At 44.7% G+C, this 18,609-nt stretch overlaps 1 protein-coding gene and 1 long non-coding RNA gene across 2 annotated transcripts in view; both read right to left on the reverse strand.

Annotated features, from left to right (window-relative positions):
* Positions 1–18,609, reverse strand: part of LOC115461766 — a 568,733-nt gene that overhangs the window by 45,127 nt on the left and 504,997 nt on the right. The window lies entirely within an intron of this gene.
* Positions 882–11,734, reverse strand: LOC115462753. The gene is made up of 3 exons (XR_003940951.1): positions 11,724–11,734; positions 10,498–10,811; positions 882–914 (listed from the first exon to the last, which is right to left on the reverse strand). It is a non-coding gene; the product is annotated as an uncharacterized LOC115462753 (long non-coding RNA).

An 18,609-nucleotide genomic window follows, 5' to 3' on the forward strand; every position in this document is an offset into this window, starting at 1 on the left:
TGCGACAGGTCTTGGCAATCTGCTGGATATGCACAACGAGGAGAGGGAGGAGTCGAAGATGACTCCGAGGTTGCGGGCAGATGAGACGGGAATGATGAGGGTGTTGTCAACTGAGATAGAGAGTGGAGGGAGAGGAGAAGTGGGTTTGGGGAGGGAAATTATCCCCAGTTATTTCTAGGTTACTGGGGCCACACTCCCAGTGGTCCCACAGTTCCCAGAAAGCACTCACAGACTCAACAGACAAACCACCAGGATTATTTATCAGTCCAGACAGGCAGAACGAACAAACAATTGTGCTTATTCTCAGAATTTGGAACAGTGAACAGAAATGTGCAACTGGCAAACAGTCCTTTTCCTCCTTTCCTGAAGTTACTATTGAAGAAACTACACTTCTCCTTTCTTCCTCAAAATGTACCACCTGTTCCTCTGATCCTATTCCCACCCACCTTCTTAATGCCATCTCTCCTGCTTTTATTCCTTATATCTGTCACATTCTCAACCTCTCACTTTCCACTGCAGCTGTCCCTGCTGCCTTTAAACATGCTGTGGTCACACCTCTCCTTAAGAAGCCTTCACTCGACCCTACTAGTCCCTCTAATTACCGACCCATCTCCCTCCTCCCTTTTCTCTCCAAATTACTTGAGCGTGCTGTTCACCACCACTGCCTTGATTTTCTCTCCTCACATGCTATTCTTGACCCACTACAATCTGGTTTTCGCCCTCTCCACTCAACCGAAACTGCGCTCACTAAAGTCTCCAATGACCTTTTACTGGCTAAATCCAGAGGTCTCTATTCCATCCTCATTCTTCTTGATCTCTCCGCCGCTTTTGACATTGTTGATCACAGCATACTCCTCGATACCCTGTCCTCACTTGGATTCCAGGGCTCTGTCCTTTCCTGGTTCTCTTCCTACCTCTCCCTGCGCACCTTCAGTGTTCACTCTAGTGGATCCTCTTCCACTTCTATCCCTCTGCCTGTCGGCGTACTGCAGGGTTCTGTTCTTGGTCCCCTCCTCTTTTCTATCTACACTTCTTCCCTCGGTTCATTAATCTTATCCCATGGCTTTTTCTACCATCTCTATACTGATGACTCCCAGATCTACCTATCTACTCCTGATATCTCACCTTGCATCCATTCCAAAGTAACAGTGTGCTTGTCTGACATTGCTGTCTGGATGTCTCAATGCCACCTGAAATTAAACATGACCAAAACCGAGCTTCTCATTTTTCCCCCCAAACCCACCTCCCCGCTCCCCTCATTTTCTGTTTCTGTTGATGGCTCTCTCATTCTCCCTGTCTCTTCAGCTCGTAACCTTGGAGTCATCTTTGACTCCTCTCTCTCCTTCTCTACTCATATCCAGCAGAACGCCAAGACCTGTCGTTTCTTTCTTTACAACATCCATAAAATCTGCCCCTTTCTTTCTGAACACTACCAAAACCCTCATCCACACCCTTGTCACCTCTCATTTAGACTACTGCAATCTGCTTCTTGCTGGCCTCCCACTTAGAGGCATATTTTCAAAGCACTTAGCCTTCCAAAGTTCCATAGGTTTCTATGGAACTTTGGAAGGCTAAGTGCTTTGAAAATATGCCTCTTAGTCACCTCTCCACTCTCCAGTCGGTTCAAAACTCTGCTGCCCGTCTCGTCTTCCACCAGGATCGCTTTACTCATAGTACCCCTCTTCTCAGGTCGCTTCACTGGCTCCCTATCCGTTTTCGCATCCTGTTTAAACTTCTTCTACTAACCTATAAATGTATTCACTCTGCTGCTCCCCAGTATCTCTCCACACTCGTCCTTCCCTACTCCCCTTCTCGTGCGCTCCGATCCATGGATAAATCCTTCTTATCTGTTCCCTTCTCCACTACTGCCAACTCCAGACTTCGCTCCTTCTGTCTCGCTGCACCCTACACCTGGCATAAACTTCCTGAGCCCCTACGTCTTGCCCCATCCTTGACCATCTTTAAATCTAGATTGAAAGCCCACCTCTTCAACATTGCTTTTGACTGAGCTCCTACGTCTTGCCCCATCCTCTAGACATTAATTGATTTGCTTACTTTATTATTTTTGTCTATTAGATTGTAAGCTCTTTGAGCAGGGACTGTCTTTTGAGCAGGGACTGTTTGTGCAGCGCTGCGTACACTTTGTAGCGCATATATAAATGCTAAATAGTAGTAGTAGTAGTAACTGAAATATGAATCAATTATAACACTAACTAAACATTTGGATACTGGCTAAACAGTACCTGGGAAGATCAGGACATATAATTGCTCATAGAGCCTTAGCAAAGAGATCTGTCTCTTTCTTCTTCCAGGCTAAGACTGAAGCAACAGTCAGCACTACTGGGTAATTTCAAACTGCAGGTCAATCAGAGCCCAGTCAACAAGTTTTAAATGTGTACTGCTACTTGCTTCATGCTTGTGTTAAAGAAAAAGAACACTCAGTTCCCTATGACAGCTTTAAGCATAAACATGCACCACCTGCTGGCCAAACAGGAGAAATATACTTCAGACATAATTAAAACAGGGAAATATCCAGGGCTTTTTTTGAGGGGGGGGGGGGTACCTGGGGGTACTGAGTACCGGCACCTTTTCCATTGTCTGCAAAAATTGACCCATGGTCCCCAAGTTTTAATGGAAGAGTTCAGGCTCCACACACCAATTCCGTCTTGTCATAGATTCTGTGACTGGTTGCAGGGGGCCTGGCTATTGTAGGGTGGGTCCCTCAGTGATCACACTACCCCTGAAGGGTGGCCTGGCATTTGAGTACCGGCATGTTTTTTGCTAGAATAAACACACTGGAAATATCCAATACATTTTACAGGCTTTCAGCCTGTGTCACACTACTTGTGTGTGTGTGTGTGTGTGTGTGTGTGTGTGTGTGTGTGAGACTAAGAAGTTAGTTGCTTCTTCCATTAAAGGCCTGGTTGAAGAGCCAAGCTTTCACCTGCTTCCTGAAGTAGAGATAGTCTTGTGTTATGTGGAGCCTTTCAGGCATAGGCGGTTAGTGGCCCAACTGTTTGGGGAGGCTAAAGGAGGCGGGATTAGGGGTGGGGCCAGGGGTGGAGCTTACATCCATAATTGTCTGACAACACACAGAAAAAAAAATAAGTAAAAATAAAATAGTCACAACTAATACCTTTTATTAAATTTAGATATTAGCTATGTATCATATGTCAAAGAATAAAGTGGTTGCTCAAAGCATATACTAACCACAATCGCTCAACTGCAAAACACTATGCACAACTTTGTGCAAAAACACACTCGGAACCTTACTGTACCATAAATATTACACTGGGCAGAACCTAATACACCAATATACCACCCATATGGAAAATGCAGACCATCAACAATATGAAACAAGGGATCATAATATCACAATTCTCATGTAGAGCCACAAAACACCGTTTTAGGGTTGATAGTGTTCACAATGAGCACCTTTTATTAACGACCATATGTAGATCCTTCAAGAAGTAGTGTGTCATGATTTAGGCTCTACACCCTTTCCGATGTTTTGGTGCCACCTTAGTAATGCCAATACACAATCTCTCCACTGCAAAACACTATACACAAACTTGTGCAAAAACCCACTCATAACGTTACCAAACCATAACAGCACTAATTCCAAGGACAGGACGAGCTACAACCTTATGCGTGGAAAGGCACCACTGTAATTACTCCGGGCTCTAAAACACCAGTGCACAACCTAGTGAAACAAAAAAAAAAACCCAAAAAGGGCTGAAAATACTACACGCTAGAAGAATACTGCACCTTGTTCACACATGAAAAACACATGACACAACAGATATGAAGGCAAAATACTGAACTGGAAAGTTAACTCAAGAAGTCAGATTCAGCATGCAGCAATACCAGAAAAATTGAAAAATATCACAGATGCACATTTCCAAAAGCTGACATATTCCAGTTAATAAATTCTGAATAAAATACTTTTTTTCTACCTTTGTTGTCTGATCATTTAGTTTTTCTATTCGCTTTGGTCCCAGTGTCTTCTGTTTTATGTGTCTTCTTTCCATTTGATATTTTTTCTCTCACCATGTCCACCATCTTCCTGTGTCCTTATGCGTCCTGTCTACCATCTGTAGCCCTGTCCCTATCCTTCAGTGTTCTGATACAGCTCTTAAATTCAGCAGTTTTCCCTCCATCCATATCCAGCATTTCTCCTCACACCCCTCCCCTCCATCCATGTGCATCTCCTTCCTGACTTCCCTCCCTTCCATCCATGTCCAGCAACTCTCCATTCTCCCCTGCCCTCTCCTCCATCCATCCATGTCCAGCAACACTCCATTCTCCTCTGCCCTCTCCTCCATCCATCCATATCCAGCAAATTTCCTCTCTTCCCTGCCCTCCTCTCCTGTCCAGCGATCTCCCCTGCCCTCCCCTCCTCTCCATGTCCAGCGATCTCTTCTCTCCCCCTGCAATCTCCTCCCATCCATGTCCAGCCATTCTCCCTGCCCTCCCTCAGCTCCCTGACAGCCCTCCTCTCCATTCCTTCCTGCCCCCTGCGTGCGTTTAACCCTTTTATTTTCAGTGGCAGCGACGGCAGTGAAGAAGAAAGCACTGCGGGCTCGCCTCCAGCTTCTCCTTTCCCTCACACAGTGTCCTGCCTTCTGCGATGATGTATTTCCTGTTTCCATGAGGGTGGGACACTGTGTGAGGGAAGGGAGAAGCTGGAGGCGAGCCCGCAGTGCTGTCTTCTTCACTGCTGTCGCAGCCACTGAAAATAAAAGGGTTCAATGTGCGAGGGGTGCAGGAAGGAATGGGGAGCCATTCTACGTTGACGAAGTGAGGAACTATTACCACGAGTGGGGGGGGGGGGCAGTCGACGCCAGTGTGGAGAGGACAGGAAGATACAATTTTGTTTTTTGAGGAGGAGGCAGCCAGGGGACGGTCATGGTTGGGCTGGCGAGGCTTAGCCTCCCCCAAGCCTCTTATACGGGGCGCCTATGCTTTCAGGGAATGCATTCCAGAGTGTGGGAGCTACTTCGGAGAAGGTCCACTTACAGGTATCATATCGTGAATGTCTTTTGGAGAGGGTGCAGTTAGGGATACCCCTTGGGAGGACCTTAGTGTCCTTGGAGGTGTATAGAGGGTCATCCTGTTCTATAAGTACTATGGGCCGTTATCTTTAAGGGCCTTGAAGATCAGACATAGAGTTTTAAATTGTACTGGCAGCCGATGACGTTTTTGCAAAAAATGGTGTGATGTGGTCATGTCGCTTGCCACCTTCTGCATCAACTGGAGCTGGTGCAGACCATTTGTAGTCAGGTCATTGCAGAATTCATTACAGTAATCCAATCTTGATGTTATCTTGTCATAGACCTGGTGTGACTGCAGGTGCCTAAATACAGCAAAGGTTGTTGTGAAGAAACAGTGTGTTTTAAGCTTGTAAAATGTATTGGATATTTTATTTATTTTATTTTATTGCATTTGTATCCCACATTATCCCACCTATTTGCAGGCTCAATGTGGCTTACATAGTTTTGTAAATTGTCGTTACAGGGTAGCAGATACATTTAGTATTGTGCAGAAATTAAACGAGGGAAGAAAGAAGGAAGGAAGGAAGGGAGTGATTAGGGTAGTTATAGAAGGTGGGTTTTCTTAACTGAGTGGGTTGGTGAGGTGTACAGATGTGATTATCGGTTCTCATTGTAGGCCTTGCTGAAGAGATATGTCTTCAGATTTGCGGAAGACAGTTGTTTCGTCAATTGTTCTCAGGTCTTTAGGCAATGCATTCCATAATTGCGTGCTTATGTAACAGATTCACCCTTTCCTCTCTGAACACACCACCCGAACTCTCGTCCACGCTCTCATTACCTCTCGCCTGGACTACTGCAACTTACTCCTCACCGGCCTCCCACTTAGCCATCTATCCCCCCTTCAGTCTGTTCAGAACTCTGCTGCACGTCTCATATTCCGCCAGAACCGATATACTCATATCACCCCTCTCCTCAGGTCACTTCACTGGCTTCCGATCAGATACCGCATTCAATTCAAGCTTCTCCTTCTTACCTACAAATGCACTCAGCTGCCCCTCACTATGTTTCTACCCTCATCTCCCCTTACGTTCCCGCCCGTAACCTCCGTTCACAGGATAAATCCCTCCTCTCAGTACCCTTCTTCACCACCGCCAACTCCAGGCTCCGCTCATTCTGCCTCGCCTCACCCTATGCTTGGACCAACCTTCCTGAACCCTTATGCCAAGCCCCCTCCCTGCCCGTCTTCAAGTCTTTGCTTAAAGCCCACCTCTTCAATGCTGCGTTCGGCACCTAACCCTTACTGTTCAGTGAATCAAGACCGTTCACTTGTCTATTAGATTATAAGCTCTTTGAGCAGGGACTGTCTCTCTTTGTTAAATTGTACAGCGCTGCGTAACCCTAGTAGCGCTCTAGAAATGTTCAGTAGTAGTAGTAAGGTGGTGGCGTGCATCTGCTTGTAATTTAGTCCTTTACAGCTGGGGAAGTGTAGGTTGAGAAATTTGCGGGATGATCTTGTGGCGTTTCTTGGAGGTAGGTCCACAAGGTTTAGCATGAAGATTGGGGCTTCCACGTGAATGATTTTGTGTACAGTCGTGCAGATCTTGAACGTAATGTGTTCCCTAAGTGGGAGCCAGTGGAGTTTCTCTCTTAAGGGTTTTGCACGTTCATATTTAGGTTTTCCAGATATGAGTCTGGCGGCAGTATTCTGGGCAGTTTCCTATCTTAATTAATTCTGAAGTGTATTTCTCTAGTTTGGCCAGCAGGTGGTACATGTTATGTTTTAAGCTGTTGCAAAGAACTGACCTTCTTTCCTTAGTTAACACAGATAAGGAAATGCCCGAGTGATGTAACCAGCTTTTTTCAAATGTTATTGTTCTGGGCTGTGATTGGTCTGGAGTTTAAAATTATCCAGCAGCTGCTGTCTGTTGCTTCAATTTCAGCCCGGGAGAAAAGAGAGAAAGAGAGTGCTCTTTGCTGAAATCCTGTAAAAGAAAGCAGTTATATTTGATAACTGGTGAACAGCTATATGTCCTGATTTCCCCAGGTACTTTTTAGGACGTAAACAAATGTTTAGTAAGTGTTATCATTGATCCATATTTCAGTTACCTGTTATTGTTTGCTGATTGTACTTCTTTTGGTTCATTGTTTACTCTTTAAAGAGAATAAACATAATTGTTTGTTCGTCCTGCCTGTCTGGACTGATAAAGAATCCTGGTGGATCGTGTGTTGGGTCTGTAAGTGCTTTCTGGGAACCGTGGGACCACTGGAAGTGTGGCCCCAGTAACCTAGAAATCACTGGGGATAATTTGAGAGCGGGAGACTCGCCCAGAGGAGATTGTGACCCAGCCGGTGGGAGGAGGGTGCTAGTGTAGAGTACAAGCAGCAGGTGCAGGCGGACCTGAGCTGTGCTGGGAATAGACCCTCTAAGTGGCCGCTGCGTAACCTTGGTGGCTAGGAGTTTCGTGACAGTTGTGCATAACGTAGAGATTTGCCACCTGGTGGTGCAAACATAACTGACTATGAATATCGGGTCAATGGGAACCTTAGCTGGGAATAAGTAAATGAAAAGGCAGAGAGACTGGCCAGCCTTTGCCATCATGTTCCTATTACTACTAATAATTTCTATAGTGCTACTAGACATATGCAGCACTGTACACATTATATGCAGGTACTTTCTCTGTCCCTAGAGGTCTCACAATCTAAGTTTTGGTACCTGGGACAATGGAGGGTTAAGTGACTTGCCCAAGATCACAAGGAGCTGCAGTGGGAATCAAACCTTGGAGAAGTGGGGTCTTGGAGATCAAAGTCCACTGCACTAACCACTAGGCTACTCCTCCATCCTATTCAATGTAATTTGGTCCATCAGATAATGGATCAATCCTGCTTCTGACGTGAAATGTTCTGTGAATAACCAGAACTCACCTCACTTTGTCTTGTCTTCCAGGTATCCGTAGAGGAAGAAGCCCAAATGGATGGATGCGAACACAAGGGTGTAGATAATGAAACGGAAAATGCAGGAACTCCAGAAAGGCTCCAGCTCTTGGCCTAGAAATATTGGGTCTTTGTTACTAAGGGCTTCATTTCACATTGTGTCAAAGTTTTTGCATCAGTCTCAATACCTTAACACAAAGTATCACCTACAGATTCTTCAAAACCTCAGCTTCCCTGTGCTTGACTCTACTCATCACCATATTGTTCTAAGTCTCTGTCTTCTTATTCATTGATATCATTAATCCACAAATATGTTGCTTATATGGGTCATCCTTACTGCACAATTTCCCACCTTTGAAGCCCTTTTCCACAAATCACTTTTTAATTTAGCAATTTAAAGGCAATATTCAGCTTTAACTCACCCATCTCTGTTACTGTCTCTGTCCTTTTCCCCCAACTTGTACACCTCCCGGATTAGCACTCTATTATTTATTTATGTTTATTGAATTATATGAATTCCCTCTTTAAAGAGATTCACCCAAGGCAGATTGCATCAGGTACAGTTTAACATAAAACATATAGTTTTGTTAACAGTAAAATGACCAAATATAAATAAAATCAATGAGACAAACTTAAAAATGGCAAATTGAAACCTAGTATAGGAATAATATGAAACAGAATCAGAAATATATATATTTAACAGCACTGCAGAACAATCAAATGTGATAAATGTGATTGCAATACAAATCATATCATAATATACAGCATGGAAGAACACTCAAACAACAGTTATGATAAGATGTCAGCATAATATCAATAAAACAGCTAATAGGCACATGTTCAATATTCAAATAACTACTACTACTTATCATTTCTATAGTGCTACTAGACGTACATAGCGCTGTACACTTGAACGTGTAAGAGACAGTCCCTCCTCGAAAGAGCTTACAATCTAATCAGGACAAACAAATAGCACAAATAATGGATAAGGGAATTATTAAGGTGGGGATGATAAAACAGACATGGGTACTGAACAAGTGAATAAGGGTTAGGAGTTAAAAGCAGCCTCAAAAAGGTGGCTTTTAGCCTACATTTGAAGAGGGCCAGATATGGAGCTTGACATACCGGCTCAGGAAGTCTATTCCAGGCATATAGTGCAACAAGATAAAAGGAACAGAGTCTAGAGTTGGCAGTGGAGGAGAAGGGTGCAGATAAGAGAGATTTACCCAATGAATGGAGTTCCCAGGGAGGATTGTAGAGAGAGATAAGAGTGCATAGGTACTGAGGAGTTGCAGAGTGAATGCACTTGTAAGTCAACAAGAGGAGTTTGAACTCTATGTGACCTGAGGAGTGAGGGCTAATTTGAGCATAGGAACACTCATGGAATATAAATTGTGCATCAGAATTTTGAACAGATTGAAAGGAAAAGTGATGGTTTAATGGGAGACCTCTGAGAAGCAAGTTGCAGTAATATGAGCGTGAGGTGGTAAGAGTGTGGATAAGGGTTTTGACACTGTGTTCAGAAAGGAATGGATGAATTTTGCTGATATTATAGAGAAAGAAACAGCAAAGTTTAGCTGTCTGTTGGGTATGTGCATAGAAAGAGAGAGAGGAGTCACAGATGATCCCCAAGGTTACGACTGAGTGGGAAAGCGCGGGGTACAAATGTAACAAAAAAAAAAGAGACAGGGAGAATGAGAGTGTTATCCACAGAAACAGAGAATGGGGGAAGAGGGAAAGTGGGTTTAGAGGGAAAAATAAGAAGCTCAGTCTTGGCCATGTTCAGTTTCAGATGGAAGTGAGACATCCAGGCAGAAATGTCAGACAAGCAGGCTGAGACTTGGACATGGATTCCTGCTGAAATTTCTAGTGTGGAGAGGTAAATCTGGGTCACCACCGTGAAATTGATACTGAAAACCATGGGAGGAGATTAGAGCACCAAGGGCAGAAGTATAGATGGAGAAACGAAGAGGTCCCAAGACAGAGCCCTGAGGTACACCAACTGATAGAGGGATAGAAGTGGAGCATACACTAAAAGTGTGATGGAAGAGGTAAGAAGAAAACGAAGACAGAAGAAAGCCCTGAAATCCAAGTGAGGACAGTGTATCAAGGAGCAGGTGGTGATCAACAGTGTCAAAAGAAGCAGATACATTGAGAAGAATGAGGATAGAGTAGAGGCCCTTTAATATGGCCAGGAACAGGTCACTGAAGACTTTTGCAAGGGCTGTTTCAGTTGAATATAAAGGGCGAAAGCTGGATTGTAGTAGATCAAAATAGCTTGAGATGAAAGGAAGTCAAGACAATGGCGGAGAAAATCTTGAATAAGTAGCTCGGATAAGAAAGGGAGGGAGGAGATAGGGTAATAGTTGGAAGAGCAGGTAGGATCCAAGAAAGGTTTTTTTGAGGAGTGGTGGGACTACAGCATGTTTGAAGGCATCAGGAACAGTTGCAGTGTAAATTGAAAGATTGAAGATATAACAGATAGAAGGGATGACAGTAGGAGAGAGAATGCGAGTAGATGGTTGGTTCATATTGGATTAAATATTTTATGTAGAAAAGAAAGCGTCCTTACCTGAACAGATAACTCCAGCATCCTGGCTGTGGTCACATGGATAGTGTTCCGACATCACAGATCCACACTGAGAAAACTGAGTTTCATTTCCACTGCAGAAAACAGCCTTCAGCCAAACCGGACCAGAACCGGCATTGAAATGAGCACCTTGTGTTGCTTCCACTGCAGACCCACAACCGAGCTCTCTACACACTACTGTGGCATCCTCAATGTCCCATCTATAGTCACAGACGGTGCCCCAGGTATTACTGTAATTAACCTCTACTCTCCCAGCACAGGAGTTGTCTCCATCCACCAACCTCACACCGAAAAATCTAATAAAAACAAGACAAGATAAAAGACTGGTGGTCATCATTTTTATTTTAAATGCCACCACAGCAGACCAAAAATCTGAATTTTCAGAGTGAGTACATGGATGGCGTCCGACGCTGAAAATCCATGTGCCATTCACTATCTGGGTAGTGGTGATATTCGTCCGTTATCAGGACAGCATATGCGGATACACTTTGGGCAGCTTTGATTCTGTCCTAAATTATTCAGATAGTCATCTGAGTAGTGATTCTGAACATCACAGCTATCTGGATAACTTGGGTCTCTACCCCAGCACTATCTGGATAGTACCAAGGCAGTCTATAAAGATACTCAGTGGTATTATTCAGATGAGGACTTTCTCAGAGGCATTTATCCAGGTATCAGGTACTTCTACCTGAATGAATGCCTTTGAATACTGAACCCTGATATTCTACTGTTCAACATTTATTAACACCATAACTGATAAGCCTGTCTAATGCTTCACGATACTCTTCACTTCATTCCGAAGATGGATAAAACCAGTGTCCCAGAACAATGCATGTTGACTCTCAACCTCCAGAACCTGTGATGAGTGCCAAAGAGTGGGTAAGACCCAAGATCACCCCCGAGCTCCCCTGAAACCTTTACCCATTATCAGTGAGTCCTTTGAGATATAGTGGGGTCTCTAGCTGTCCATAGCCGGACTGGGAAAAGGTATTTATAGACAGTGGTGGACTTTGCTACCAGGTATTCTAAAGCGGTAGCCTTATCCTCCATAGAATCAGAGAAAATGCCACAGCCCTCTAGAAATATTTTCCTGGGTAGGATATCCATGAGAAATACTCTCAGGCCAAGGGACACAGTTTATGTCTGAACTGATCCAGAATCTGTGGGCATAATGTGAAGTGAAATCTGTACAAACTACACCATATCACCCTGAATCTAATGGGTTGGTGGAGGGACTTAATGGGACATTAAATCATATGTTAAGACTTTCGTGGAGACAGGAGACTGGGACTGGGAAAAGTACTTACCCTACCTACTGTTTACATACAGAGAAGTACCTCAGGGGTCCACTGGGTTCTGCCCATTTGAGCTGCTTTATGGCCGGAGGATGAGAAGACCCATTGACCTAATAAGAGAGCATTGGGAGGGGAAAGTTGATACCTCTGGCACCACTGTAATTGAATATGTAGTTAATATGCAGCAGAGATTAGAAAACCTTGTGGGCTTTGTAAGAGATGACTTACAGGCAGTCCAAACTAAGCAAAAGACCTGGTATGATCGTACAGCCAAAATAGAGAGTTTTATGAGGGCCAGCAAGTACTTGTTTTAGTCCCAGTACATCAGAATAAACTTCAGGCTAATTGGGTTGGACCTTATAAGGTCATAAGGCACCTGAATATGCAAATATGTTAAAGGGCTATGCAAAATTGTACAGCCATGGTCCCAGCTGTGTGTAGCCTATCAGAAGTGTGTCAGGATAGTGATCCAAACTTGACCTTCTAGCAGAGACATTACCAGAGGGATCTGACACTGAAGAGAGAACATCTAAAAGTACAGACTGTGGAAAAGCCTGTCAAATGGGATCTGTAGCATGAATCTTGATACTATTTGGGATTTGGTTCCAAGCATAAAAACTCCAGACCGCCCAAAACACAGCTGCCAGGCTGATATTTGGTAAATCACACTTCGAAAGTGCTAAACCCCTCTGAGAAAAGCTGCACTGGCTCCCAATCAAAGAACGTATTATCTTCAAAATCTGCACTTTTGTCCACAAAATTATCTACGGCAGAGTCCCAGGATACATGACAGACCTCATAGATCTACCAACCAGAAACAGAATCGGATCATCACGATCATACCTAAACTTACATTACCCAAATTGCAAAAGACTTAAATACAAAAGAACTTGCACATCCAGCTTCTCCTACGTAAGCGCACAACTATGGAATGGACTCCCAAAAGCTGTAAAAACAATCCATGGCCATCCAAACTTCAGAAAATCACTACTACTACTACTTAGCATTTCTATAGCGCTGCCAGGGTTACGCAGCGCTGTACAAGTTTAAACATGGGGAAGGACAGTCCCTGCTCAAGAGAGCTTACAATCTAAAGGTAACAAACCATGTAGTCAGTGTAGGTAACAATCTAAAGGTAACAAACTATGCAGTCAGTGTAGGTAACATGAATGGGGAGGTGGTTAGGCGCCAAAGGCAAGGGAGAAGAGATGGGCTTTGAGTAAGGACTAAAAACCAACCTCTTCAAAAAGGCTTACCCCACCGATCCAACGTAAATCCCCACACCCAGCAACACAGCACAACTAATGATCGTACAGGACAATATTCTATCTTCATTCTCTTCGACCTTCACGGTGCCTGACACACATCTACCTCATTCGACCACAATACAACCTTGTATTTGTTATCAACCGACTGGTGAATGCCTTTATGGTACTATGTAAGCCACATTGAGCCTGCAAATAGGTGGGGAAATGTGGGGTACAAATGAAAGAAATAAATAAATAGAAATAAAATAAATAAATTCTGTCAGATACTTTTGACCTGAACTGACCACTGTTGGAAGAAGGATACTGAGCTAGATGGATCATTGGTCTGACCCAGTATGGCTATTCTTATGTTTACTTCACCAATTATGTTTAAACTTTCAAACAAGCAGCTTGGCGGTTTGGGCTCTTCCCACGGGAGGTGGTGGAGATGAAAACAGTAACAGAATTAAAAAATGTGTGGGATAAACATAAAGGAATCCTGTTCGGAAGGAATGGATCCTCAGAAGCTTAGCAGAGATTGGGTGGCAGCACCGGTGGTTGGGAGGCAGGGCTAGTACTGGGCAGATTTCTACGGACTGTGCCCTGAAAATGGTAGATACAAATCAAGGTCAGGTATACATATAAAGTAGCGCATATGAGTTTATCTTGTTGGGCAGACTGGATGGACCGTACAGATCTTTTTCTGCCGTCACCTACTATGAAAAGAGACAGATGAGGGGAGATATGATTGAGGTCTACAAAATCCTGAATGGTGTAGAACAAGTAAACTGATGTTAACTCATTCCAAATGCACAAAGACTAGAGGACACTCAAGGAAATTACATGAAAATACTATTTAAACAAATAGGAGGAAATATTTTTTCACTCAACGAATAGTTAATCTCTGGAACTCTTTGCCGGAGAATGCAGTAACAGCAGTTAGCATATCTGGGTTTAAAAAAGGTTTGGAGGAAATGTCTATAATCTGCTATTGAGACAGGCATGGGGAAGCCACTGCTTGCCCTGGGATTTGTACCGTGGAATGTTGCCACAAATCCACCACCCTTTCCATTAAAAAGTATTTCCCCAAGTTACTACTGAGTCTATCCCCTTTCACTTTCATCCTATGCTCCCTCATTCCGGAGCTTCCTTTCAATTGAAAAAGACTCATATCTTGTGCATTTTTTACCATGTAGGTATTTAAGCATCTTTATTGTATTTCCCTCCCCTCCTGCCTTTTTCCAAAGTATTCCAATTGAAAGGAAGCTCTGGAATGAGGGGGGCATAGGATGAATGTGAAAAGGATAGACTCAGAAGTGGGAGGCAGGGATAGTGCTGGGCAGACTTATACGGTCTGTGCCAGAGCCGGTGGTTGGGAGGCGGGGCTGGTGGTGGGAGGCGGGGATAGTGCTGGGCAGACTTATACGGTCTGTGCCAGAGCCGGTGGTTGGGAGGTGGGGCTGGTGGTTGGGAGGCGGGGATAGTGCTGGGCAGACTTATACGGTCTGTGCCAGAGCCGGGTGGTTGGGAGGCGGGGCTGGTGGTTGGGAGGCGGGGATAGTGCTGGGCAGACTTATACGGTCTGTGCCAGAGCCGGTGGTTGTGAGGCGGGACTGGTGGTTGGGAGGCGGGGATAGTGCTGGGCAGACTTATACGGTCTGTGCCAGAGCCGCGTTGTGGGAGGCGGGGCTGGTGGTTGGGAGGCGGGGATAGTGCTGGGCAGACTTATACGGTCTGTGCCAGAGCCGGTGGTTGGGAGGCGGGACTGGTGGTTGGGAGGCGGGGATAGTGCTGGGCAGACTTATACGGTCTGTGCCAGAGCCAGTGGTTGGGAGGCGGGGCTGGTGGTTGGAGGCGGGGATAGTGCTGGGCAGACTTATACGGTCTGTGCCAGAGCCGGTGGTTGTGAGGCGGGACTGGTGGTTGGGAGGCGGGGATAGTGCTGGGCAGACTTATACGGTCTGTGCCAGAGCCGCGTTGTGGGAGGCGGGGCTGGTGGTTGGGAGGCGGGGATAGTGCTGGGCAGACTTATACAGTCTGTGCCAGAGCCGGTGGTTGGGAGGCGGGACTGGTGGTTGGGAGGTGGGGATAGTGCTGGGCAGACTTATACGGTCTGTGCCAGAGCCAGTGGTTGGGAGGCGGGGCTGGTGGTTGGAGGCGGGGATAGTGCTGGGCAGACTTATACGGTCTGTGCCCTGAAGAGCACAGGTACAAATCAAAGTAGGGTATACACAAAATTAGCACATATGAGTTATCTTGTTGGGCAGACTGGATGGACCGGGCAGGTCTTTTTCTGCTGTCATCTACTATGTTACTATGTTAGAAGTAATTTGAGGAAACACTTTTCAACCAAAGGGTGGTGGATTCTTGAAATGGCCTCCTAGTGGAGGTGGTGGAGATGAGAACTGCATTCAAATTCCAGATAGTAGGATGTCTGAAGGAGTGAAATGGAGAGTAAATCGCATGGATAGGTAGACTGGATAGCCCATATGGTCTTTATCGGCTTCCATTTTTCTATGCTTCTATGTAAGTAGACACATTGAGGGGTCCTTTTATCTAGTTGTGGGAAAAAGGGTCCTTCGCTTGTGGCGGGGGCCGTTTTTGCTACGTGCCTGGACCCTTTTTACCGTAGCGGGTAAAAAGCCCCCAGACACATGGCCGTGTAGTAAGAGAACTCTTACTGCATGGCCATGCGGCGGGGAGCCTTTACGGCCCCCCATTGAGCTGGCGATAAAGTCTCCCATGCTAACCCTGTGGTAACCGTGCAGCATGCAGCGATGCCCGATTACCGCTGTGCAAGCCATTTCCATGGGTTTTCTTTTTCCCCCCGAAATGGCATGTGCTCAGGGTGGGACTACTGCCAGTGGCCACACTGCACCAGCAGTAGTCCCAGAAGAGCATAGTAACATAGTAAATGACGACAGATAAAGACCCATTCGGTCCATCCAGTCTGCCCAACAAGATAAACTCATTTCACATGGTATGTGATACTTTATACCCGAGTTTGATTTGTCCTTGCTATTCTCAGGGCATAAACCGTAGAAGTCTGCCCAGCACTGTTCCTGTACTAAACGTTCTGAAGATTCTGGAATCCTAAAGAGTTACAAGATTCCGGAATCCCAATTAGTAGCAACATTCCATGTAGAACCCCAAAGAGTAACATAGTAAATGACAGCAGATAAAGACCTGTATGGTCCATCCAGTCTGCCCAACAAGATAAACTCATTTTACATGGTATGTGATACTTTATACCTGAGTTTGATTTGTCCTTGCCTTTCTCAGGACACAGACCGTAGAAGTCTGCCCAGCACTGTTCCTGTACTAAACGTTCTGAAGATTCTGGAATCCTAAAGAGTTACAAGATTCCGTAATCCCAGTTAGTAGCAACATTCCACGTAGAACCCCAAAGAGTAACATAGTAACATAGTAAATGATGGCAGATAAAGACCTGTACAGTCCATCCAGTCTGCCCAACAAGATAAACTCATTTCACATGGTATGTGATACTTTATACCCGAGTTTGATTTGTCCTTGCTATTCTCAGGGCATAAACCGTAGAAGTCTGCCCAGCACTGTTCCTGTACTAAACGTTCTGAAGATTCTGGAATCCTAAAGAGTTACAAGATTCCGGAATCCCAGTTAGTAGCAACATTCCACGTAGAACCCCAAAGAGTAACATAGTAACATAGTAAATGATGGCAGATAAAGACCTGTACAGTCCATCCAGTCTGCCCAACAAGATAAACTCATTTCACATGGTATGTGATACTTTATACCCGAGTTTGATTTGTCCTTGCTATTCTCAGGGCATAAACCGTAGAAGTCTGCCCAGCACTGTTCCTGTACTAAACGTTCTGAAGATTCTGGAATCCTAAAGAGTTACAAGATTCCGGAATCCCAATTAGTAGCAACATTCCATGTAGAACCCCAAAGAGTAACATAGTAAATGACAGCAGATAAAGACCTGTACGGTCCATCCAGTCTGCCCAACAAGATAAACTCATTTTACATGGTATGTGATACTTTATACCTGAGTTTGATTTGTCCTTGCCTTTCTCAGGACACAGACCGTAGAAGTCTGCCCAGCACTGTTCCTGTACTAAACGTTCTGAAGATTCTGGAATCCTAAAGAGTTACAAGATTCCGGAATCCCAGTTAGTAGCAACATTCCACGTAGAACCCCAAAGAGTAACATAGTAACATAGTAAATGATGCCAGATAAAGACCTGTACAGTCCATCCAGTCTGCCCAACAAGATAAACTCATTTCACATGGTATGTGATACTTTATACCCGAGTTTGATTTGTCCTTGCTATTCTCAGGGCATAAACCGTAGAAGTCTGCCCAGCACTGTTCCTGTACTAAACGTTCTGAAGATTCTGGAATCCTAAAGAGTTACAAGATTCCGAAATCCCAATTAGTAGCAACATTCCATGTAGAACCCCAAAGAGTAACATAGTAAATGACGGCAGATAAAGACTTGAACGGTCCATCCAGTCTGCCCAACAAGATAAACTCATTTTACATGGTATGTGATACTTTATACCTGAGTTTGATTTGTCCTTGCCTTTCTCAGGACACAGACCGTAGAAGTCTGCCCAGCACTGTTCCTGTACTAAACGTTCTGAAGATTCTGGAATCCTAAAGAGTTACAAGATTCCGAAATCCCAATTAGTAGCAACATTCCATGTAGAACCCCAAAGAGTAACATAGTAAATGACGGCAGATAAAGACTTGAACGGTCCATCCAGTCTGCCCAACAAGATAAACTCATTTTACATGGTATGTGATACTTTATACCTGAGTTTGATTTGTCCTTGCCTTTCTCAGGACACAGACCGTAGAAGTCTGCCCAGCACTGTTCCTGTACTAAACGTTCTGAAGATTCTGGAATCCTAAAGAGTTACAAGATTCCGAAATCCCAATTAGTAGCAACATTCCATGTAGAACCCCAAAGAGTAACATAGTAAATGACGGCAGATAAAGACTTGAACGGTCCATCCAGTCTGCCCAACAAGATAAACTCATTTTACATGGTATGTGATACTTTATACCCGAGTTTGATTTGTCCTTGCCTTTCTCAGGGCACAGACCATAGAAGTCTACCCAGCACTCTTCTTTTACTAAGTTCTGACGCTAACGTCGAAACCCCTTAAAATTTACACTCCAGCCCATCCATATCTAATCAGTCACGATCGGGGCATAGACCGTAGAAGTCCGACGAGCACTGGTTTTGCTTCCCAATTACCGGCGTCGCCACCTAATCTCCGCTAAGATTCCATGGATCCATTCCTTCTAAACGGGATTCCTTGTGAGCGAGCAGTAAACCCACGTTGGGCTTTACCACCGCTCTGTAAAAGGGCCCCTGAGACCTTTAAGTCTGTCCCCATATGCATTATAACAGAATATGACCTTAATCAAACTTGTGCAGTGCACTGCTCTTGCCCTGATACTCTTTTTGAGAAGGCAGGCAGGAAAATAGCCTTCTTCATGTGAAAGGGGGACATGACCTCAGGCAGGAAAGATGGAACAGGGCACAAAGAGATTGCTTT

Source organism: Microcaecilia unicolor, chromosome 2 (genome assembly GCF_901765095.1).
Source record: "Microcaecilia unicolor chromosome 2, aMicUni1.1, whole genome shotgun sequence".
In the NCBI taxonomy this organism is placed as follows: Eukaryota; Metazoa; Chordata; class Amphibia; order Gymnophiona; family Siphonopidae; genus Microcaecilia; species Microcaecilia unicolor.